Source organism: Rhinoderma darwinii (genome assembly GCF_050947455.1).
Source record: "Rhinoderma darwinii isolate aRhiDar2 chromosome 5 unlocalized genomic scaffold, aRhiDar2.hap1 SUPER_5_unloc_34, whole genome shotgun sequence".
In the NCBI taxonomy this organism is placed as follows: Eukaryota; Metazoa; Chordata; class Amphibia; order Anura; family Rhinodermatidae; genus Rhinoderma; species Rhinoderma darwinii.
Window position 1 is genome coordinate 74,373 of NW_027461792.1, and position 23,371 is coordinate 97,743.

The 23,371-nt window shown below is 47.8% G+C and overlaps 15 non-coding genes across 15 annotated transcripts; all 15 read right to left on the reverse strand.

Moving 5' to 3' along the window:
• Window positions 1-1,238: 1,238 nt before the first annotated feature.
• Window positions 1,239-1,429, reverse strand: LOC142690700 (U2 spliceosomal RNA). Its single transcript, XR_012859395.1, has one exon. It is a non-coding gene; the product is annotated as a U2 spliceosomal RNA (small nuclear RNA).
• Window positions 1,430-2,717: 1,288 nt separating this feature from the next.
• LOC142690391 (U2 spliceosomal RNA) lies at window positions 2,718-2,908 on the reverse strand. Its single transcript, XR_012859168.1, has one exon. It is a non-coding gene; the product is annotated as a U2 spliceosomal RNA (small nuclear RNA).
• A 1,304-nt stretch (window positions 2,909-4,212) lies between these two features.
• On the reverse strand, window positions 4,213-4,403 carry LOC142690392 (U2 spliceosomal RNA). Its single transcript, XR_012859169.1, has one exon. It is a non-coding gene; the product is annotated as a U2 spliceosomal RNA (small nuclear RNA).
• A 1,280-nt stretch (window positions 4,404-5,683) lies between these two features.
• LOC142690393 (U2 spliceosomal RNA) lies at window positions 5,684-5,874 on the reverse strand. Its single transcript, XR_012859170.1, has one exon. It is a non-coding gene; the product is annotated as a U2 spliceosomal RNA (small nuclear RNA).
• A 1,272-nt stretch (window positions 5,875-7,146) lies between these two features.
• LOC142690394 (U2 spliceosomal RNA) lies at window positions 7,147-7,337 on the reverse strand. Its single transcript, XR_012859171.1, has one exon. It is a non-coding gene; the product is annotated as a U2 spliceosomal RNA (small nuclear RNA).
• Window positions 7,338-8,637: 1,300 nt separating this feature from the next.
• On the reverse strand, window positions 8,638-8,828 carry LOC142690395 (U2 spliceosomal RNA). Its single transcript, XR_012859172.1, has one exon. It is a non-coding gene; the product is annotated as a U2 spliceosomal RNA (small nuclear RNA).
• Window positions 8,829-10,104: 1,276 nt separating this feature from the next.
• Window positions 10,105-10,295, reverse strand: LOC142690397 (U2 spliceosomal RNA). Its single transcript, XR_012859174.1, has one exon. It is a non-coding gene; the product is annotated as a U2 spliceosomal RNA (small nuclear RNA).
• A 1,276-nt stretch (window positions 10,296-11,571) lies between these two features.
• Window positions 11,572-11,762, reverse strand: LOC142690398 (U2 spliceosomal RNA). Its single transcript, XR_012859175.1, has one exon. It is a non-coding gene; the product is annotated as a U2 spliceosomal RNA (small nuclear RNA).
• Window positions 11,763-13,030: 1,268 nt separating this feature from the next.
• LOC142690502 (U2 spliceosomal RNA) lies at window positions 13,031-13,221 on the reverse strand. The gene has a single exon (XR_012859269.1). It is a non-coding gene; the product is annotated as a U2 spliceosomal RNA (small nuclear RNA).
• A 1,284-nt stretch (window positions 13,222-14,505) lies between these two features.
• On the reverse strand, window positions 14,506-14,696 carry LOC142690399 (U2 spliceosomal RNA). Its single transcript, XR_012859176.1, has one exon. It is a non-coding gene; the product is annotated as a U2 spliceosomal RNA (small nuclear RNA).
• A 1,276-nt stretch (window positions 14,697-15,972) lies between these two features.
• LOC142690539 (U2 spliceosomal RNA) lies at window positions 15,973-16,163 on the reverse strand. The gene has a single exon (XR_012859303.1). It is a non-coding gene; the product is annotated as a U2 spliceosomal RNA (small nuclear RNA).
• A 1,296-nt stretch (window positions 16,164-17,459) lies between these two features.
• LOC142690401 (U2 spliceosomal RNA) lies at window positions 17,460-17,650 on the reverse strand. Its single transcript, XR_012859177.1, has one exon. It is a non-coding gene; the product is annotated as a U2 spliceosomal RNA (small nuclear RNA).
• A 1,296-nt stretch (window positions 17,651-18,946) lies between these two features.
• On the reverse strand, window positions 18,947-19,137 carry LOC142690402 (U2 spliceosomal RNA). The gene has a single exon (XR_012859178.1). It is a non-coding gene; the product is annotated as a U2 spliceosomal RNA (small nuclear RNA).
• Window positions 19,138-20,421: 1,284 nt separating this feature from the next.
• Window positions 20,422-20,612, reverse strand: LOC142690403 (U2 spliceosomal RNA). Its single transcript, XR_012859179.1, has one exon. It is a non-coding gene; the product is annotated as a U2 spliceosomal RNA (small nuclear RNA).
• A 1,288-nt stretch (window positions 20,613-21,900) lies between these two features.
• Window positions 21,901-22,091, reverse strand: LOC142690404 (U2 spliceosomal RNA). Its single transcript, XR_012859180.1, has one exon. It is a non-coding gene; the product is annotated as a U2 spliceosomal RNA (small nuclear RNA).
• Between the last annotated feature and the right edge of the window lie 1,280 nt (window positions 22,092-23,371).

Genomic DNA, 23,371 nt, shown 5'->3' on the forward strand with positions numbered 1-23,371 from the left:
TGCAGCGATTCAGCCTACTTCTAGGCAATTCCATGGGGCCCTGCAGGCTCACACATTCACAGCTACACGGGAGGTGAATAAAGGCCGGAGAGGAAGCCAGACAGGATTTGCTTCTTTTGCTTGCACCACAATGCAGTGCTGAAAGAGGAGGAATCTACATAAAAACGCCTTCCTGGCAACGCCCAAATGCCCTGCTGCCATGCAGATAAACACTGGCAGCGGCAGCAAGTGCATGCCCACAGCCACCCCTTGTTCCTTCACACCTTGTATCAGCTGTAATCCAGTCCAGTCCAGTGCTGCCTGCTGAGCAGCACTGACCAACACTGCCTGGGCCCAGGCTTTTATCTCTGAGGCCCCATTATGATGTCAGAAAGCTGGCTCTGGAATCCTGAGGGCTCCACTATGACACGTGCAAAGTTCCGTCTGAACTTTATATAAGACGGTGAGGCTCAGTCAGTCACTCAGTGTTGCCTGAGAGGGCAACACTGCAACAGCCGGCCGCCAGGCTGTCTTTTTTTTGCACAGCTAGTTGCCTCCAGGAGGCCACAAGAGGGAGACAAGGGACTGCAAAATGGAAAATAGGCATCCACCAACTTTACAGACAACTTCTCCTTGCTCCTACAACCTCCATCCTTGCACAGTTTGTTATTCTTCTAGGTAACATAGTAACAAATCCAAATTGCTGCTCTCTTTGTAGGCAAGCAAGGCTTTGTTGCAACTGCAATTCTTACTTCTTCTTGAAATGTAGGGACGACAGTACATTCCATCACATCCATCTAGTGTACACAGGTAGGTCCATTGTGGCGGGCAGGCGAGCGGGCGGGCTGCTTTATTGGCTGTTTGCTGTTCCCCTACTCCACTCCACTATTTGACTGTTGTGCTGCATCAATCAATCAATCAATCAATCAATCAATCAATCAATCAATCAATCAATCAATCAGTGGCTGGCTCAGGTGCAGCTCTTTAACTTACCTAAAAGGGAGGGCGGAGAGAAGACAAGGAAGGTGAATGAGGTGTTCCAATGTGAAATGCCGGAAACACAGAAACACAGACGACACACAACAAGAGGTGGCAATCTATTCATTAATTGCATTTAATCAATGAGCTCATTATCACTCATGCATTGTCCAACAGGTGTTGAAATAATGGGATAAAAAGGGGAGATCCCTTCAGAAAGACAGAAACAATAGCAAAGACAAAAAACACTTTTGGAATCTGCTTTTAGTCAACACATAAGGAAAGGGTGCACCGGTCCTGGAAATACTGCAATACCAGGTCAATGCGTGGAGTGGACAGAGCAAGCTCTATTTCCATCTCCCTGTTCTAAAAATCCATTTAATATATGGTCCCCAGATAGGGGACGTATCAGATATTAAACTGATAAGAACAGATACTACACTTGATCTTAGCCAAAAGGCCGAGAAGCGATAACCCGAACGGGCCGCGCGTTGCCCGAGCCTGCCCGATACTGCTGTTCAGCCCTTGCAGCGATTCAGCCTACTTCTAGGCAATTCCATGGGGCCCTGCAGGCTCACACACTCACAGCTACACGGGAGGTGAATAAAGGCCGGAGAGGAAGCCAGACAGGATTTGCTTCTTTTGCTTGCACCACAATGCAGTGCTGAAAGAGGAGGAATCTACATAAAAACGCCTTCCTGGCAACGCCCAAATGCCCTGCTGCCATGCAGATAAAAACTGGCAGCGGCAGCAAGTGCATGCCCACAGCCACCCCTTGTTCCTTCACACCTTGTATCAGCTGTAATCCAGTCCAGTCCAGTGCTGCCTGCTGAGCAGCACTGACCAACACTGCCTGGGCCCAGGCTTTTATCTCTGAGGCCCCATTATGATGTCAGAAAGCTGGCTCTGGAATCCTGAGGGCTCCACTATGACACGTGCAAAGTTCCGTCTGAACTTTATATAAGACGGTGAGGCTCAGTCAGTCACTCAGTGTTGCCTGAGAGGGCAACACTGCAACAGCCGGCCGCCAGGCTGTCTTTTTTTTGCACAGCTAGTTGCCTCCAGGAGGCCACAAGAGGGAGACAAGGGACTGCAAAATGGAAAATAGGCATCCACCAACTTTACAGACAACTTCTCCTTGCTCCTACAACCTCCATCCTTGCACAGTTTGTTATTCTTCTAGGTAACATAGTAACAAATCCAAATTGCTGCTCTCTTTGTAGGCAAGCAAGGCTTTGTTGCAACTGCAATTCTTACTTCTTCTTGAAATGTAGGGACGACAGTACATTCCATCACATCCATCTAGTGTACACAGGTAGGTCCATTGTGGCGGGCAGGCGAGCGGGCGGGCTGCTTTATTGGCTGTTTGCTGTTCCCCTACTCCACTCCACTATTTGACTGTTGTGCTGCATCAATCAATCAATCAATCAATCAATCAATCAATCAATCAATCAATCAGTGGCTGGCTCAGGTGCAGCTCTTTAACTTACCTAAAAGGGAGGGCGGAGAGAAGACAAGGAAGGTGAATGAGGTGTTCCAATGTGAAATGCCGGAAACACAGAAACACAGACGACACACAACAAGAGGTGGCAATCTATTCATTAATTGCATTTAATCAATGAGCTCATTATCTATCACTCATGCATTGTCCAACAGGTGTTGAAATAATGGGATTAAAAGGGGAGATCCCTTCAGAAAGACAGAAACAATAGCAAAGACAAAAAACACTTTTGGAATCTGCTTTTAGTCAACACATAAGGAAAGGGTGCACCGGTCCTGGAAATACTGCAATACCAGGTCAATGCGTGGAGTGGACAGAGCAAGCTCTATTTCCATCTCCCTGTTCTAAAAATCCATTTAATATATGGTCCCCAGATAGGGGACGTATCAGATATTAAACTGATAAGAACAGATACTACACTTGATCTTAGCCAAAAGGCCGAGAAGCGATAACCCGAACGGGCCGCGCGTTGCCCGAGCCTGCCCGATACTGCTGTTCAGCCCTTGCAGCGATTCAGCCTACTTCTAGGCAATTCCATGGGGCCCTGCAGGCTCACACACTCACAGCTACACGGGAGGTGAATAAAGGCCGGAGAGGAAGCCAGACAGGATTTGCTTCTTTTGCTTGCACCACAATGCAGTGCTGAAAGAGGAGGAATCTACATAAAAACGCCTACCTGGCAACGCCCAAATGCCCTGCTGCCATGCAGATAAACACTGGCAGCGGCAGCAAGTGCATGCCCACAGCCACCCCTTGTTCCTTCACACCTTGTATCAGCTGTAATCCAGTCCAGTCCAGTGCTGCCTGCTGAGCAGCACTGACCAACACTGCCTGGGCCCAGGCTTTTATCTCTGAGGCCCCATTATGATGTCAGAAAGCTGGCTCTGGAATCCTGAGGGCTCCACTATGACACGTGCAAAGTTCCGTCTGAACTTTATATAAGACGGTGAGGCTCAGTCAGTCACTCAGTGTTGCCTGAGAGGGCAACACTGCAACAGCCGGCCGCCAGGCTGTCTTTTTTTTGCACAGCTAGTTGCCTCCAGGAGGCCACAAGAGGGAGACAAGGGACTGCAAAATGGAAAATAGGCATCCACCAACTTTACAGACAACTTCTCCTTGCTCCTACAACCTCCATCCTTGCACAGTTTGTTATTCTTCTAGGTAACATAGTAACAAATCCAAATTGCTGCTCTCTTTGTAGGCAAGCAAGGCTTTGTTGCAACTGCAATTCTTACTTCTTCTTGAAATGTAGGGACGACAGTACATTCCATCACATCCATCTAGTGTACACAGGTAGGTCCATTGTGGCGGGCAGGCGAGCGGGCGGGCTGCTTTATTGGCTGTTTGCTGTTCCCCTACTCCACTCCACTATTTGACTGTTGTGCTGCATCAATCAATCAATCAATCAATCAATCAATCAATCAATCAATCAATCAATCAATCAATCAAGTGGCTGGCTCAGGTGCAGCTCTTTAACTTACCTAAAAGGGAGGGCGGAGAGAAGACAAGGAAGGTGAATGAGGTGTTCCAATGTGAAATGCCGGAAACACAGAAACACAGACGACACACAACAAGAGGTGGCAATCTATTCATTAATTGCATTTAATCAATGAGCTCATTATCACTCATGCATTGTCCAACAGGTGTTGAAATAATGGGATTAAAAGGGGAGATCCCTTCAGAAAGACAGAAACAATAGCAAAGACAAAAAACAAAAAACACTTTTGGAATCTGCTTTTAGTCAACACATAAGGAAAGGGTGCACCGGTCCTGGAAATACTGCAATACCAGGTCAATGCGTGGAGTGGACAGAGCAAGCTCTATTTCCATCTCCCTGTTCTAAAAATCCATTTAATATATGGTCCCCAGATAGGGGACGTATCAGATATTAAACTGATAAGAACAGATACTACACTTGATCTTAGCCAAAAGGCCGAGAAGCGATAACCCGAACGGGCCGCGCGTTGCCCGAGCCTGCCCGATACTGCTGTTCAGCCCTTGCAGCGATTCAGCCTACTTCTAGGCAATTCCATGGGGCCCTGCAGGCTCACACACTCACAGCTACACGGGAGGTGAATAAAGGCCGGAGAGGAAGCCAGACAGGATTTGCTTCTTTTGCTTGCACCACAATGCAGTGCTGAAAGAGGAGGAATCTACATAAAAACGCCTTCCTGGCAACGCCCAAATGCCCTGCTGCCATGCAGATAAACACTGGCAGCGGCAGCAAGTGCATGCCCACAGCCACCCCTTGTTCCTTCACACCTTGTATCAGCTGTAATCCAGTCCAGTCCAGTGCTGCCTGCTGAGCAGCACTGACCAACACTGCCTGGGCCCAGGCTTTTATCTCTGAGGCCCCATTATGATGTCAGAAAGCTGGCTCTGGAATCCTGAGGGCTCCACTATGACACGTGCAAAGTTCCGTCTGAACTTTATATAAGACGGTGAGGCTCAGTCAGTCACTCAGTGTTGCCTGAGAGGGCAACACTGCAACAGCCGGCCGCCAGGCTGTCTTTTTTTTGCACAGCTAGTTGCCTCCAGGAGGCCACAAGAGGGAGACAAGGGACTAAAAAATGGAAAATAGGCATCCACCAACTTTACAGACAACTTCTCCTTGCTCCTACAACCTCCATCCTTGCACAGTTTGTTATTCTTCTAGGTAACATAGTAACAAATCCAAATTGCTGCTCTCTTTGTAGGCAAGCAAGGCTTTGTTGCAACTGCAATTCTTACTTCTTCTTGAAATGTAGGGACGACAGTACATTCCATCACATCCATCTAGTGTACACAGGTAGGTCCATTGTGGCGGGCAGGCGAGCGGGCGGGCTGCTTTATTGGCTGTTTGCTGTTCCCCTACTCCACTCCACTATTTGACTGTTGTGCTGCATCAATCAATCAATCAATCAATCAATCAATCAATCAATCAATCAGTGGCTGGCTCAGGTGCAGCTCTTTAACTTACCTAAAAGGGAGGGTGGAGAGAAGACAAGGAAGGTGAATGAGGTGTTCCAATGTGAAATGCCGGAAACACAGAAACACAGACGACACACAACAAGAGGTGGCAATCTATTCATTAATTGCATTTAATCAATGAGCTCATTATCACTCATGCATTGTCCAACAGGTGTTGAAATAATGGGATTAAAAGGGGAGATCCCTTCAGAAAGACAGAAACAATAGCAAAGACAAAAAACACTTTTGGAATCTGCTTTTAGTCAACATATAAGGAAAGGGTGCACCGGTCCTGGAAATACTGCAATACCAGGTCAATGCGTGGAGTGGACAGAGCAAGCTCTATTTCCATCTCCCTGTTCTAAAAATCCATTTAATATATGGTCCCCAGATAGGGGACGTATCAGATATTAAACTGATAAGAACAGATACTACACTTGATCTTAGCCAAAAGGCCGAGAAGCGATAACCCGAACGGGCCGCGCGTTGCCCGAGCCTGCCCGATACTGCTGTTCAGCCCTTGCAGCGATTCAGCCTACTTCTAGGCAATTCCATGGGGCCCTGCAGGCTCACACACTCACAGCTACACGGGAGGTGAATAAAGGCCGGAGAGGAAGCCAGACAGGATTTGCTTCTTTTGCTTGCACCACAATGCAGTGCTGAAAGAGGAGGAATCTACATAAAAACGCCTTCCTGGCAACGCCCAAATGCCCTGCTGCCATGCAGATAAACACTGGCAGCGGCAGCAAGTGCATGCCCACAGCCACCCCTTGTTCCTTCACACCTTGTATCAGCTGTAATCCAGTCCAGTCCAGTGCTGCCTGCTGAGCAGCACTGACCAACACTGCCTGGGCCCAGGCTTTTATCTCTGAGGCCCCATTATGATGTCAGAAAGCTGGCTCTGGAATCCTGAGGGCTCCACTATGACACGTGCAAAGTTCCGTCTGAACTTTATATAAGACGGTGAGGCTCAGTCAGTCACTCAGTGTTGCCTGAGAGGGCAACACTGCAACAGCCGGCCGCCAGGCTGTCTTTTTTTTGCACAGCTAGTTGCCTCCAGGAGGCCACAAGAGGGAGACAAGGGACTGCAAAATGGAAAATAGGCATCCACCAACTTTACAGACAACTTCTCCTTGCTCCTACAACCTCCATCCTTGCACAGTTTGTTATTCTTCTAGGTAACATAGTAACAAATCCAAATTGCTGCTCTCTTTGTAGGCAAGCAAGGCTTTGTTGCAACTGCAATTCTTACTTCTTCTTGAAATGTAGGGACGACAGTACATTCCATCACATCCATCTAGTGTACACAGGTAGGTCCATTGTGGCGGGCAGGCGAGCGGGCGGGCTGCTTTATTGGCTGTTTGCTGTTCCCCTACTCCACTCCACTATTTGACTGTTGTGCTGCATCAATCAATCAATCAATCAATCAATCAATCAATCAGTGGCTGGCTCAGGTGCAGCTCTTTAACTTACCTAAAAGGGAGGGCGGAGAGAAGACAAGGAAGGTGAATGAGGTGTTCCAATGTGAAATGCCGGAAACACAGAAACACAGACGACACACAACAAGAGGTGGCAATCTATTCATTAATTGCATTTAATCAATGAGCTCATTATCACTCATGCATTGTCCAACAGGTGTTGAAATAATGGGATTAAAAGGGGAGATCCCTTCAGAAAGACAGAAACAATAGCAAAGACAAAAAACACTTTTGGAATCTGCTTTTAGTCAACACATAAGGAAAGGGTGCACCGGTCCTGGAAATACTGCAATACCAGGTCAATGCGTGGAGTGGACAGAGCAAGCTCTATTTCCATCTCCCTGTTCTAAAAATCCATTTAATATATGGTCCCCAGATAGGGGACGTATCAGATATTAAACTGATAAGAACAGATACTACACTTGATCTTAGCCAAAAGGCCGAGAAGCGATAACCCGAACGGGCCGCGCGTTGCCCGAGCCTGCCCGATACTGCTGTTCAGCCCTTGCAGCGATTCAGCCTACTTCTAGGCAATTCCATGGGGCCCTGCAGGCTCACACACTCACAGCTACACGGGAGGTGAATAAAGGCCGGAGAGGAAGCCAGACAGGATTTGCTTCTTTTGCTTGCACCACAATGCAGTGCTGAAAGAGGAGGAATCTACATAAAAACGCCTTCCTGGCAACGCCCAAATGCCCTGCTGCCATGCAGATAAACACTGGCAGCGGCAGCAAGTGCATGCCCACAGCCACCCCTTGTTCCTTCACACCTTGTATCAGCTGTAATCCAGTCCAGTCCAGTGCTGCCTGCTGAGCAGCACTGACCAACACTGCCTGGGCCCAGGCTTTTATCTCTGAGGCCCCATTATGATGTCAGAAAGCTGGCTCTGGAATCCTGAGGGCTCCACTATGACACGTGCAAAGTTCCGTCTGAACTTTATATAAGACGGTGAGGCTCAGTCAGTCACTCAGTGTTGCCTGAGAGGGCAACACTGCAATAGCCGGCCGCCAGGCTGTCTTTTTTTTGCACAGCTAGTTGCCTCCAGGAGGCCACAAGAGGGAGACAAGGGACTGCAAAATGGAAAATAGGCATCCACCAACTTTACAGACAACTTCTCCTTGCTCCTACAACCTCCATCCTTGCACAGTTTGTTATTCTTCTAGGTAACATAGTAACAAATCCAAATTGCTGCTCTCTTTGTAGGCAAGCAAGGCTTTGTTGCAACTGCAATTCTTACTTCTTCTTGAAATGTAGGGACGACAGTACATTCCATCACATCCATCTAGTGTACACAGGTAGGTCCATTGTGGCGGGCAGGCGAGCGGGCGGGCTGCTTTATTGGCTGTTTGCTGTTCCCCTACTCCACTCCACTATTTGACTGTTGTGCTGCATCAATCAATCAATCAATCAATCAATCAATCAATCAATCAATCAATCAATCAATCAATCAATCAGTGGCTGGCTCAGGTGCAGCTCTTTAACTTACCTAAAAGGGAGGGTGGAGAGAAGACAAGGAAGGTGAATGAGGTGTTCCAATGTGAAATGCCGGAAACACAGAAACACAGACGACACACAACAAGAGGTGGCAATCTATTCATTAATTGCATTTAATCAATGAGCTCATTATCACTCATGCATTGTCCAACAGGTGTTGAAATAATGGGATTAAAAGGGGAGATCCCTTCAGAAAGACAGAAACAATAGCAAAGACAAAAAACACTTTTGGAATCTGCTTTTAGTCAACACATAAGGAAAGGGTGCACCGGTCCTGGAAATACTGCAATACCAGGTCAATGCGTGGAGTGGACAGAGCAAGCTCTATTTCCATCTCCCTGTTCTAAAAATCCATTTAATATATGGTCCCCAGATAGGGGACGTATCAGATATTAAACTGATAAGAACAGATACTACACTTGATCTTAGCCAAAAGGCCGAGAAGCGATAACCCGAACGGGCCGCGCGTTGCCCGAGCCTGTCCGATACTGCTGTTCAGCCCTTGCAGCGATTCAGCCTACTTCTAGGCAATTCCATGGGGCCCTGCAGGCTCACACACTCACAGCTACACGGGAGGTGAATAAAGGCCGGAGAGGAAGCCAGACAGGATTTGCTTCTTTTGCTTGCACCACAATGCAGTGCTGAAAGAGGAGGAATCTACATAAAAACGCCTTCCTGGCAACGCCCAAATGCCCTGCTGCCATGCAGATAAACACTGGCAGCGGCAGCAAGTGCATGCCCACAGCCACCCCTTGTTCCTTCACACCTTGTATCAGCTGTAATCCAGTCCAGTCCAGTGCTGCCTGCTGAGCAGCACTGACCAACACTGCCTGGGCCCAGGCTTTTATCTCTGAGGCCCCATTATGATGTCAGAAAGCTGGCTCTGGAATCCTGAGGGCTCCACTATGACACGTGCAAAGTTCCGTCTGAACTTTATATAAGACGGTGAGGCTCAGTCAGTCACTCAGTGTTGCCTGAGAGGGCAACACTGCAACAGCCGGCCGCCAGGCTGTCTTTTTTTTGCACAGCTAGTTGCCTCCAGGAGGCCACAAGAGGGAGACAAGGGACTAAAAAATGGAAAATAGGCATCCACCAACTTTACAGACAACTTCTCCTTGCTCCTACAACCTCCATCCTTGCACAGTTTGTTATTCTTCTAGGTAACATAGTAACAAATCCAAATTGCTGCTCTCTTTGTAGGCAAGCAAGGCTTTGTTGCAACTGCAATTCTTACTTCTTCTTGAAATGTAGGGACGACAGTACATTCCATCACATCCATCTAGTGTACACAGGTAGGTCCATTGTGGCGGGCAGGCGAGCGGGCGGGCTGCTTTATTGGCTGTTTGCTGTTCCCCTACTCCACTCCACTATTTGACTGTTGTGCTGCATCAATCAATCAATCAATCAATCAATCAATCAATCAATCAGTGGCTGGCTCAGGTGCAGCTCTTTAACTTACCTAAAAGGGAGGGCGGAGAGAAGACAAGGAAGGTGAATGAGGTGTTCCAATGTGAAATGCCGGAAACACAGAAACACAGACGACACACAACAAGAGGTGGCAATCTATTCATTAATTGCATTTAATCAATGAGCTCATTATCACTCATGCATTGTCCAACAGGTGTTGAAATAATGGGATTAAAAGGGGAGATCCCTTCAGAAAGACAGAAACAATAGCAAAGACAAAAAACACTTTTGGAATCTGCTTTTAGTCAACACATAAGGAAAGGGTGCACCGGTCCTGGAAATACTGCAATACCAGGTCAATGCGTGGAGTGGACAGAGCAAGCTCTATTTCCATCTCCCTGTTCTAAAAATCCATTTAATATATGGTCCCCAGATAGGGGACGTATCAGATATTAAACTGATAAGAACAGATACTACACTTGATCTTAGCCAAAAGGCCGAGAAGCGATAACCCGAACGGGCCGCGCGTTGCCCGAGCCTGCCCGATACTGCTGTTCAGCCCTTGCAGCGATTCAGCCTACTTCTAGGCAATTCCATGGGGCCCTGCAGGCTCACACACTCACAGCTACACGGGAGGTGAATAAAGGCCGGAGAGGAAGCCAGACAGGATTTGCTTCTTTTGCTTGCACCACAATGCAGTGCTGAAAGAGGAGGAATCTACATAAAAACGCCTTCCTGGCAACGCCCAAATGCCCTGCTGCCATGCAGATAAACACTGGCAGCGGCAGCAAGTGCATGCCCACAGCCACCCCTTGTTCCTTCACACCTTGTATCAGCTGTAATCCAGTCCAGTCCAGTGCTGCCTGCTGAGCAGCACTGACCAACACTGCCTGGGCCCAGGCTTTTATCTCTGAGGCCCCATTATGATGTCAGAAAGCTGGCTCTGGAATCCTGAGGGCTCCACTATGACACGTGCAAAGTTCCGTCTGAACTTTATATAAGACGGTGAGGCTCAGTCAGTCACTCAGTGTTGCCTGAGAGGGCAACACTGCAACAGCCGGCCGCCAGGCTGTCTTTTTTTTGCACAGCTAGTTGCCTCCAGGAGGCCACAAGAGGGAGACAAGGAACTAAAAAATGGAAAATAGGCATCCACCAACTTTACAGACAACTTCTCCTTGCTCCTACAACCTCCATCCTTGCACAGTTTGTTATTCTTCTAGGTAACATAGTAACAAATCCAAATTGCTGCTCTCTTTGTAGGCAAGCAAGGCTTTGTTGCAACTGCAATTCTTACTTCTTCTTGAAATGTAGGGACGACAGTACATTCCATCACATCCATCTAGTGTACACAGGTAGGTCCATTGTGGCGGGCAGGCGAGCGGGCGGGCTGCTTTATTGGCTGTTTGCTGTTCCCCTACTCCACTCCACTATTTGACTGTTGTGCTGCATCAATCAATCAATCAATCAATCAATCAATCAATCAATCAGTGGCTGGCTCAGGTGCAGCTCTTTAACTTACCTAAAAGGGAGGGCGGAGAGAAGACAAGGAAGGTGAATGAGGTGTTCCAATGTGAAATGCCGGAAACACAGAAACACAGACGACACACAACAAGAGGTGGCAATCTATTCATTAATTGCATTTAATCAATGAGCTCATTATCACTCATGCATTGTCCAACAGGTGTTGAAATAATGGGATTAAAAGGGGAGATCCCTTCAGAAAGACAGAAACAATAGCAAAGACAAAAAACACTTTTGGAATCTGCTTTTAGTCAACACATAAGGAAAGGGTGCACCGGTCCTGGAAATACTGCAATACCAGGTCAATGCGTGGAGTGGACAGAGCAAGCTCTATTTCCATCTCCCTGTTCTAAAAATCCATTTAATATATGGTCCCCAGATAGGGGACGTATCAGATATTAAACTGATAAGAACAGATACTACACTTGATCTTAGCCAAAAGGCCGAGAAGCGATAACCCGAACGGGCCGTGCGTTGCCCGAGCCTGCCCGATACTGCTGTTCAGCCCTTGCAGCGATTCAGCCTACTTCTAGGCAATTCCATGGGGCCCTGCAGGCTCACACACTCACAGCTACACGGGAGGTGAATAAAGGCCGGAGAGGAAGCCAGACAGGATTTGCTTCTTTTGCTTGCACCACAATGCAGTGCTGAAAGAGGAGGAATCTACATAAAAACGCCTTCCTGGCAACGCCCAAATGCCCTGCTGCCATGCAGATAAACACTGGCAGCGGCAGCAAGTGCATGCCCACAGCCACCCCTTGTTCCTTCACACCTTGTATCAGCTGTAATCCAGTCCAGTCCAGTGCTGCCTGCTGAGCAGCACTGACCAACACTGCCTGGGCCCAGGCTTTTATCTCTGAGGCCCCATTATGATGTCAGAAAGCTGGCTCTGGAATCCTGAGGGCTCCACTATGACACGTGCAAAGTTCCGTCTGAACTTTATATAAGACGGTGAGGCTCAGTCAGTCACTCAGTGTTGCCTGAGAGGGCAACACTGCAACAGCCGGCCGCCAGGCTGTCTTTTTTTTGCACAGCTAGTTGCCTCCAGGAGGCCACAAGAGGGAGACAAGGGACTGCAAAATGGAAAATAGGCATCCACCAACTTTACAGACAACTTCTCCTTGCTCCTACAACCCCCATCCTTGCACAGTTTGTTATTCTTCTAGGTAACATAGTAACAAATCCAAATTGCTGCTCTCTTTGTAGGCAAGCAAGGCTTTGTTGCAACTGCAATTCTTACTTCTTCTTGAAATGTAGGGACGACAGTACATTCCATCACATCCATCTAGTGTACACAGGTAGGTCCATTGTGGCGGGCAGGCGAGCGGGCGGGCTGCTTTATTGGCTGTTTGCTGTTCCCCTACTCCACTCCACTATTTGACTGTTGTGCTGCATCAATCAATCAATCAATCAATCAATCAATCAGTGGCTGGCTCAGGTGCAGCTCTTTAACTTACCTAAAAGGGAGGGCGGAGAGAAGACAAGGAAGGTGAATGAGGTGTTCCAATGTGAAATGCCGGAAACACAGAAACACAGACGACACACAACAAGAGGTGGCAATCTATTCATTAATTGCATTTAATCAATGAGCTCATTATCACTCATGCATTGTCCAACAGGTGTTGAAATAATGGGATTAAAAGGGGAGATCCCTTCAGAAAGACAGAAACAATAGCAAAGACAAAAAACACTTTTGGAATCTGCTTTTAGTCAACACATAAGGAAAGGGTGCACCGGTCCTGGAAATACTGCAATACCAGGTCAATGCGTGGAGTGGACAGAGCAAGCTCTATTTCCATCTCCCTGCTCTAAAAATCCATTTAATATATGGTCCCCAGATAGGGGACGTATCAGATATTAAACTGATAAGAACAGATACTACACTTGATCTTAGCCAAAAGGCCGAGAAGCGATAACCCGAACGGGCCGCGCGTTGCCCGAGCCTGCCCGATACTGCTGTTCAGCCCTTGCAGCGATTCAGCCTACTTCTAGGCAATTCCATGGGGCCCTGCAGGCTCACACACTCACAGCTACACGGGAGGTGAATAAAGGCCGGAGAGGAAGCCAGACAGGATTTGCTTCTTTTGCTTGCACCACAATGCAGTGCTGAAAGAGGAGGAATCTACATAAAAATGCCTTCCTGGCAACGCCCAAATGCCCTGCTGCCATGCAGATAAACACTGGCAGCGGCAGCAAGTGCATGCCCACAGACACCCCTTGTTCCTTCACACCTTGTATCAGCTGTAATCCAGTCCAGTCCAGTGCTGCCTGCTGAGCAGCACTGACCAACACTGCCTGGGCCCAGGCTTTTATCTCTGAGGCCCCATTATGATGTCAGAAAGCTGGCTCTGGAATCCTGAGGGCTCCACTATGACACGTGCAAAGTTCCGTCTGAACTTTATATAAGACGGTGAGGCTCAGTCAGTCACTCAGTGTTGCCTGAGAGGGCAACACTGCAACAGCCGGCCGCCAGGCTGTCTTTTTTTTGCACAGCTAGTTGCCTCCAGGAGGCCACAAGAGGGAGACAAGGGACTGCAAAATGGAAAATAGGCATCCACCAACTTTACAGACAACTTCTCCTTGCTCCTACAACCTCCATCCTTGCACAGTTTGTTATTCTTCTAGGTAACATAGTAACAAATCCAAATTGCTGCTCTCTTTGTAGGCAAGCAAGGCTTTGTTGCAACTGCAATTCTTACTTCTTCTTGAAATGTAGGGACGACAGTACATTCCATCACATCCATCTAGTGTACACAGGTAGGTCCATTGTGGCGGGCAGGCGAGCGGGCGGGCTGCTTTATTGGCTGTTTGCTGTTCCCCTACTCCACTCCACTATTTGACTGTTGTGCTGCATCAATCAATCAATCAATCAATCAATCAATCAATCAATCAATCAATCAGTGGCTGGCTCAGGTGCAGCTCTTTAACTTACCTAAAAGGGAGGGCGGAGAGAAGACAAGGAAGGTGAATGAGGTGTTCCAATGTGAAATGCCGGAAACACAGAAACACAGACGACACACAACAAGAGGTGGCAATCTATTCATTAATTGCATTTAATCAATGAGCTCATTATCACTCATGCATTGTCCAACAGGTGTTGAAATAATGGGATTAAAAGGGGAGATCCCTTCAGAAAGACAGAAACAATAGCAAAGACAAAAAACACTTTTGGAATCTGCTTTTAGTCAACACATAAGGAAAGGGTGCACCGGTCCTGGAAATACTGCAATACCAGGTCAATGCGTGGAGTGGACAGAGCAAGCTCTATTTCCATCTCCCTGTTCTAAAAATCCATTTAATATATGGTCCCCAGATAGGGGACGTATCAGATATTAAACTGATAAGAACAGATACTACACTTGATCTTAGCCAAAAGGCCGAGAAGCGATAACCCGAACGGGCCGCGCGTTGCCCGAGCCTGCCCGATACTGCTGTCCAGCCCTTGCAGCGATTCAGCCTACTTCTAGGCAATTCCATGGGGCCCTGCAGGCTCACACACTCACAGCTACACGGGAGGTGAATAAAGGCCGGAGAGGAAGCCAGACAGGATTTGCTTCTTTTGCTTGCACCACAATGCAGTGCTGAAAGAGGAGGAATCTACATAAAAACGCCTTCCTGGCAACGCCCAAATGCCCTGCTGCCATGCAGATAAACACTGGCAGCGGCAGCAAGTGCATGCCCACAGCCACCCCTTGTTCCTTCACACCTTGTATCAGCTGTAATCCAGTCCAGTCCAGTGCTGCCTGCTGAGCAGCACTGACCAACACTGCCTGGGCCCAGGCTTTTATCTCTGAGGCCCCATTATGATGTCAGAAAGCTGGCTCTGGAATCCTGAGGGCTCCACTATGACATGTGCAAAGTTCCGTCTGAACTTTATATAAGACGGTGAGGCTCAGTCAGTCACTCAGTGTTGCCTGAGAGGGCAACACTGCAACAGCCGGCCGCCAGGCTGTCTTTTTTTTGCACAGCTAGTTGCCTCCAGGAGGCCACAGGAGGGAGACAAGGGACTGCAAAATGGAAAATAGGCATCCACCAACTTTACAGACAACTTCTCCTTGCTCCTACAACCTCCATCCTTGCACAGTTTGTTATTCTTCTAGGTAACATAGTAACAAATCCAAATTGCTGCTCTCTTTGTAGGCAAGCAAGGCTTTGTTGCAACTGCAATTCTTACTTCTTCTTGAAATGTAGGGACGACAGTACATTCCATCACATCCATCTAGTGTACACAGGTAGGTCCATTGTGGCGGGCAGGCGAGCGGGCGGGCTGCTTTATTGGCTGTTTGCTGTTCCCCTACTCCACTCCACTATTTGACTGTTGTGCTGCATCAATCAATCAATCAATCAATCAATCAATCAATCAATCAGTGGCTGGCTCAGGTGCAGCTCTTTAACTTACCTAAAAGGGAGGGCGGAGAGAAGACAAGGAAGGTGAATGAGGTGTTCCAATGTGAAATGCCGGAAACACAGAAACACAGACGACACACAACAAGAGGTGGCAATCTATTCATTAATTGCATTTAATCAATGAGCTCATTATCACTCATGCATTGTCCAACAGGTGTTGAAATAATGGGATTAAAAGGGGAGATCCCTTCAGAAAGACAGAAACAATAGCAAAGACAAAAAACACTTTTGGAATCTGCTTTTAGTCAACACATAAGGAAAGGGTGCACCGGTCCTGGAAATACTGCAATACCAGGTCAATGCGTGGAGTGGACAGAGCAAGCTCTATTTCCATCTCCCTGTTCTAAAAATCCATTTAATATATGGTCCCCAGATAGGGGACGTATCCGATATTAAACTGATAAGAACAGATACTACACTTGATCTTAGCCAAAAGGCCGAGAAGCGATAACCCGAACGGGCCGCGCGTTGCCCGAGCCTGCCCGATACTGCTGTTCAGCCCTTGCAGCGATTCAGCCTACTTCTAGGCAATTCCATGGGGCCCTGCAGGCTCACACACTCACAGCTACACGGGAGGTGAATAAAGGCCGGAGAGGAAGCCAGACAGGATTTGCTTCTTTTGCTTGCACCACAATGCAGTGCTGAAAGAGGAGGAATCTACATAAAAACGCCTTCCTGGCAACGCCCAAATGCCCTGCTGCCATGCAGATAAACACTGGCAGCGGCAGCAAGTGCATGCCCACAGCCACCCCTTGTTCCTTCACACCTTGTATCAGCTGTAATCCAGTCCAGTCCAGTGCTGCCTGCTGAGCAGCACTGACCAACACTGCCTGGGCCCAGGCTTTTATCTCTGAGGCCCCATTATGATGTCAGAAAGCTGGCTCTGGAATCCTGAGGGCTCCACTATGACACGTGCAAAGTTCCGTCTGAACTTTATATAAGACGGTGAGGCTCAGTCAGTCACTCAGTGTTGCCTGAGAGGGCAACACTGCAACAGCCGGCCGCCAGGCTGTCTTTTTTTTGCACAGCTAGTTGCCTCCAGGAGGCCACAAGAGGGAGACAAGGGACTGCAAAATGGAAAATAGGCATCCACCAACTTTACAGACAACTTCTCCTTGCTCCTACAACCTCCATCCTTGCACAGTTTGTTATTCTTCTAGGTAACATAGTAACAAATCCAAATTGCTGCTCTCTTTGTAGGCAAGCAAGGCTTTGTTGCAACTGCAATTCTTACTTCTTCTTGAAATGTAGGGACGACAGTACATTCCATCACATCCATCTAGTGTACACAGGTAGGTCCATTGTGGCGGGCAGGCGAGCGGGCGGGCTGCTTTATTGGCTGTTTGCTGTTCCCCTACTCCACTCCACTATTTGACTGTTGTGCTGCATCAATCAATCAATCAATCAATCAATCAATCAATCAATCAATCAATCAATCAATCAATCAGTGGCTGGCTCAGGTGCAGCTCTTTAACTTACCTAAAAGGGAGGGCGGAGAGAAGACAAGGAAGGTGAATGAGGTGTTCCAATGTGAAATGCCGGAAACACAGAAACACAGACGACACACAACAAGAGGTGGCAATCTATTCATTAATTGCATTTAATCAATGAGCTCATTATCACTCATGCATTGTCCAACAGGTGTTGAAATAATGGGATTAAAAGGGGAGATCCCTTCAGAAAGACAGAAACAATAGCAAAGACAAAAAACACTTTTGGAATCTGCTTTTAGTCAACACATAAGGAAAGGGTGCACCGGTCCTGGAAATACTGCAATACCAGGTCAATGCGTGGAGTGGACAGAGCAAGCTCTATTTCCATCTCCCTGTTCTAAAAATCCATTTAATATATGGTCCCCAGATAGGGGACGTATCAGATATTAAACTGATAAGAACAGATACTACACTTGATCTTAGCCAAAAGGCCGAGAAGCGATAACCCGAACGGGCCGCGCGTTGCCCGAGCCTGCCCAATACTGCTGTTCAGCCCTTGCAGCGATTCAGCCTACTTCTAGGCAATTCCATGGGGCCCTGCAGGCTCACACACTCACAGCTACACGGGAGGTGAATAAAGGCCGGAGAGGAAGCCAGACAGGATTTGCTTCTTTTGCTTGCACCACAATGCAGTGCTGAAAGAGGAGGAATCTACATAAAAACGCCTTCCTGGCAACGCCCAAATGCCCTGCTGCCATGCAGATAAACACTGGCAGTGGCAGCAAGTGCATGCCCACAGCCACCCCTTGTTCCTTCACACCTTGTATCAGCTGTAATCCAGTCCAGTCCAGTGCTGCCTGCTGAGCAGCACTGACCAACACTGCCTGGGCCCAGGCTTTTATCTCTGAGGCCCCATTATGATGTCAGAAAGCTGGCTCTGGAATCCTGAGGGCTCCACTATGACACGTGCAAAGTTCCGTCTGAACTTTATATAAGACGGTGAGGCTCAGTCAGTCACTCAGTGTTGCCTGAGAGGGCAACACTGCAACAGCCGGCCGCCAGGCTGTCTTTTTTTTGCACAGCTAGTTGCCTCCAGGAGGCCACAAGAGGGAGACAAGGGACTGCAAAATGGAAAATAGGCATCCACCAACTTTACAGACAACTTCTCCTTGCTCCTACAACCTCCATCCTTGCACAGTTTGTTATTCTTCTAGGTAACATAGTAACAAATCCAAATTGCTGCTCTCTTTGTAGGCAAGCAAGGCTTTGTTGCAACTGCAATTCTTACTTCTTCTTGAAATGTAGGGACGACAGTACATTCCATCACATCCATCTAGTGTACACAGGTAGGTCCATTGTGGCGGGCAGGCGAGCGGGCGGGCTGCTTTATTGGCTGTTTGCTGTTCCCCTACTCCACTCCACTATTTGACTGTTGTGCTGCATCAATCAATCAATCAATCAATCAATCAATCAATCAATCAATCAATCAAGCAATCAATCAGTGGCTGGCTCAGGTGCAGCTCTTTAACTTACCTAAAAGGGAGGGCGGAGAGAAGACAAGGAAGGTGAATGAGGTGTTCCAATGTGAAATGCCGGAAACACAGAAACACAGACGACACACAACAAGAGGTGGCAATCTATTCATTAATTGCATTTAATCAATGAGCTCATTATCACTCATGCATTGTCCAACAGGTGTTGAAATAATGGGATTAAAAGGGGAGATCCCTTCAGAAAGACAGAAACAATAGCAAAGACAAAAAACACTTTTGGAATCTGCTTTTAGTCAACACATAAGGAAAGGGTGCACCGGTCCTGGAAATACTGCAATACCAGGTCAATGCGTGGAGTGGACAGAGCAAGCTCTATTTCCATCTCCCTGTTCTAAAAATCCATTTAATATATGGTCCCCAGATAGGGGACGTATCAGATATTAAACTGATAAGAACAGATACTACACTTGATCTTAGCCAAAAGGCCGAGAAGCGATAACCCGAACGGGCCGCGCGTTGCCCGAGCCTGCCCGATACTGCTGTTCAGCCCTTGCAGCGATTCAGCCTACTTCTAGGCAATTCCATGGGGCCCTGCAGGCTCACACACTCACAGCTACACGGGAGGTGAATAAAGGCCGGAGAGGAAGCCAGACAGGATTTGCTTCTTTTGCTTGCACCACAATGCAGTGCTGAAAGAGGAGGAATCTACATAAAAACGCCTTCCTGGCAACGCCCAAATGCCCTGCTGCCATGCAGATAAACACTGGCAGCGGCAGCAAGTGCATGCCCACAGCCACCCCTTGTTCCTTCACACCTTGTATCAGCTGTAATCCAGTCCAGTCCAGTGCTGCCTGCTGAGCAGCACTGACCAACACTGCCTGGGCCCAGGCTTTTATCTCTGAGGCCCCATTATGATGTCAGAAAGCTGGCTCTGGAATCCTGAGGGCTCCACTATGACACGTGCAAAGTTCCGTCTGAACTTTATATAAGACGGTGAGGCTCAGTCAGTCACTCAGTGTTGCCTGAGAGGGCAACACTGCAACAGCCGGCCGCCAGGCTGTCTTTTTTTTGCACAGCTAGTTGCCTCCAGGAGGCCACAAGAGGGAGACAAGGGACTGCAAAATGGAAAATAGGCATCCACCAACTTTACAGACAACTTCTCCTTGCTCCTACAACCTCCATCCTTGCACAGTTTGTTATTCTTCTAGGTAACATAGTAACAAATCCAAATTGCTGCTCTCTTTGTAGGCAAGCAAGGCTTTGTTGCAACTGCAATTCTTACTTCTTCTTGAAATGTAGGGACGACAGTACATTCCATCACATCCATCTAGTGTACACAGGTAGGTCCATTGTGGCGGGCAGGCGAGCGGGCGGGCTGCTTTATTGGCTGTTTGCTGTTCCCCTACTCCACTCCACTATTTGACTGTTGTGCTGCATCAATCAATCAATCAATCAATCAATCAATCAATCAATCAATCAATCAGTGGCTGGCTCAGGTGCAGCTCTTTAACTTACCTAAAAGGGAGGGCGGAGAGAAGACAAGGAAGGTGAATGAGGTGTTCCAATGTGAAATGCCGGAAACACAGAAACACAGACGACACACAACAAGAGGTGGCAATCTATTCATTAATTGCATTTAATCAATGAGCTCATTATCACTCATGCATTGTCCAACAGGTGTTGAAATAATGGGATTAAAAGGGGAGATCCCTTCAGAAAGACAGAAACAATAGCAAAGACAAAAAACACTTTTGGAATCTGCTTTTAGTCAACACATAAGGAAAGGGTGCACCGGTCCTGGAAATACTGCAATACCAGGTCAATGCGTGGAGTGGACAGAGCAAGCTCTATTTCCATCTCCCTGTTCTAAAAATCCATTTAATATATGGTCCCCAGATAGGGGACGTATCAGATATTAAACTGATAAGAACAGATACTACACTTGATCTTAGCCAAAAGGCCGAGAAGCGATAACCCGAACGGGCCACGCGTTGCCCGAGCCTGCCCGATACTGCTGTTCAGCCCTTGCAGCGATTCAGCCTACTTCTAGGCAATTCCATGGGGCCCTGCAGGCTCACACACTCACAGCTACACGGGAGGTGAATAAAGGCCGGAGAGGAAGCCAGACAGGATTTGCTTCTTTTGCTTGCACCACAATGCAGTGCTGAAAGAGGAGGAATCTACATAAAAACGCCTTCCTGGCAACGCCCAAATGCCCTGCTGCCATGCAGATAAACACTGGCAGCGGCAGCAAGTGCATGCCCACAGCCACCCCTTGTTCCTTCACACCTTGTATCAGCTGTAATCCAGTCCAGTCCAGTGCTGCCTGCTGAGCAGCACTGACCAACACTGCCTGGGCCCAGGCTTTTATCTCTGAGGCCCCATTATGATGTCAGAAAGCTGGCTCTGGAATCCTGAGGGCTCCACTATGACACGTGCAAAGTTCCGTCTGAACTTTATATAAGACGGTGAGGCTCAGTCAGTCACTCAGTGTTGCCTGAGAGGGCAACACTGCAACAGCCGGCCGCCAGGCTGTCTTTTTTTTGCACAGCTAGTTGCCTCCAGGAGGCCACAAGAGGGAGACAAGGGACTGCAAAATGGAAAATAGGCATCCACCAACTTTACAGACAACTTCTCCTTGCTCCTACAACCTCCATCCTTGCACAGTTTGTTATTCTTCTAGGTAACATAGTAACAAATCCAAATTGCTGCTCTCTTTGTAGGCAAGCAAGGCTTTGTTGCAACTGCAATTCTTACTTCTTCTTGAAATGTAGGGACGACAGTACATTCCATCACATCCATCTAGTGTACACAGGTAGGTCCATTGTGGCGGGCAGGCGAGCGGGCGGGCTGCTTTATTGGCTGTTTGCTGTTCCCCTACTCCACTCCACTATTTGACTGTTGTGCTGCATCAATCAATCAATCAATCAATCAATCAATCAATCAATCAATCAATCAATCAGTGGCTGGCTCAGGTGCAGCTCTTTAACTTACCTAAAAGGGAGGGCGGAGAGAAGACAAGGAAGGTGAATGAGGTGTTCCAATGTGAAATGCCGGAAACACAGAAACACAGACGACACACAACAAAAGGTGGCAATCTATTCATTAATTGCATTTAATCAATGAGCTCATTATCACTCATGCATTGTCCAACAGGTGTTGAAATAATGGGATTAAAAGGGGAGATCCCTTCAGAAAGACAGAAACAATAGCAAAGATAAAAAACACTTTTGGAATCTGCTTTTAGTCAACACATAAGGAAAGGGTGCACCGGTCCTGGAAATACTGCAATACCAGGTCAATGCGTGGAGTGGACAGAGCAAGCTCTATTTCCATCTCCCTGTTCTAAAAATCCATTTAATATATGGTCCCCAGATAGGGGACGTATCAGATATTAAACTGATAAGAACAGATACTACACTTGATCTTAGCCAAAAGGCCGAGAAGCGATAACCCGAACGGGCCGCGCGTTGCCCGAGCCTGCCCGATACTGCTGTTCAGCCCTTGCAGCGATTCAGCCTACTTCTAGGCAATTCCATGGGGCCCTGCAGGCTCACACACTCACAGCTACACGGGAGGTGAATAAAGGCCGGAGAGGAAGCCAGACAGGATTTGCTTCTTTTGCTTGCACCACAATGCAGTGCTGAAAGAGGAGGAATCTACATAAAAACGCCTTCCTGGCAACGCCCAAATGCCCTGCTGCCATGCAGATAAACACTGGCAGCGGCAGCAAGTGCATGCCCACAGCCACCCCTTGTTCCTTCACACCTTGTATCAGCTGTAATCCAGTCCAGTCCAGTGCTGCCTGCTGAGCAGCACTGACCAACACTGCCTGGGCCCAGGCTTTTATCTCTGAGGCCCCATTATGATGTCAGAAAGCTGGCTCTGGAATCCTGAGGGCTCCACTATGACACGTGCAAAGTTCCGTCTGAACTTTATATAAGACGGTGAGGCTCAGTCAGTCACTCAGTGTTGCCTGAGAGGGCAACACTGCAACAGCCGGCCGCCAGGCTGTCTTTTTTTTGCACAGCTAGTTGCCTCCAGGAGGCCACAAGAGGGAGACAAGGGACTGCAAAATGGAAAATAGGCATCCACCAACTTTACAGACAACTTCTCCTTGCTCCTACAACCTCCATCCTTGCACAGTTTGTTATTCTTCTAGGTAACATAGTAACAAATCCAAATTGCTGCTCTCTTTGTAGGCAAGCAAGGCTTTGTTGCAACTGCAATTCTTACTTCTTCTTGAAATGTAGGGACGACAGTACATTCCATCACATCCATCTAGTGTACACAGGTAGGTCCATTGTGGCGGGCAGGCGAGCGGGCGGGCTGCTTTATTGGCTGTTTGCTGTTCCCCTACTCCACTCCACTATTTGACTGTTGTGCTGCATCAATCAATCAATCAATCAATCAATCAATCAATCAATCAATCAATCAATCAATCAATCAAGTGGCTGGCTCAGGTGCAGCTCTTTAACTTACCTAAAAGGGAGGGCGGAGAGAAGACAAGGAAGGTGAATGAGGTGTTCCAATGTGAAATGCCGGAAACACAGAAACACAGACGACACACAACAAGAGGTGGCAATCTATTCATTAATTGCATTTAATCAATGAGCTCATTATCACTCATGCATTGTCCAACAGGTGTTGAAATAATGGGATTAAAAGGGGAGATCCCTTCAGAAAGACAGAAACAATAGCAAAGACAAAAAACACTTTTGGAATCTGCTT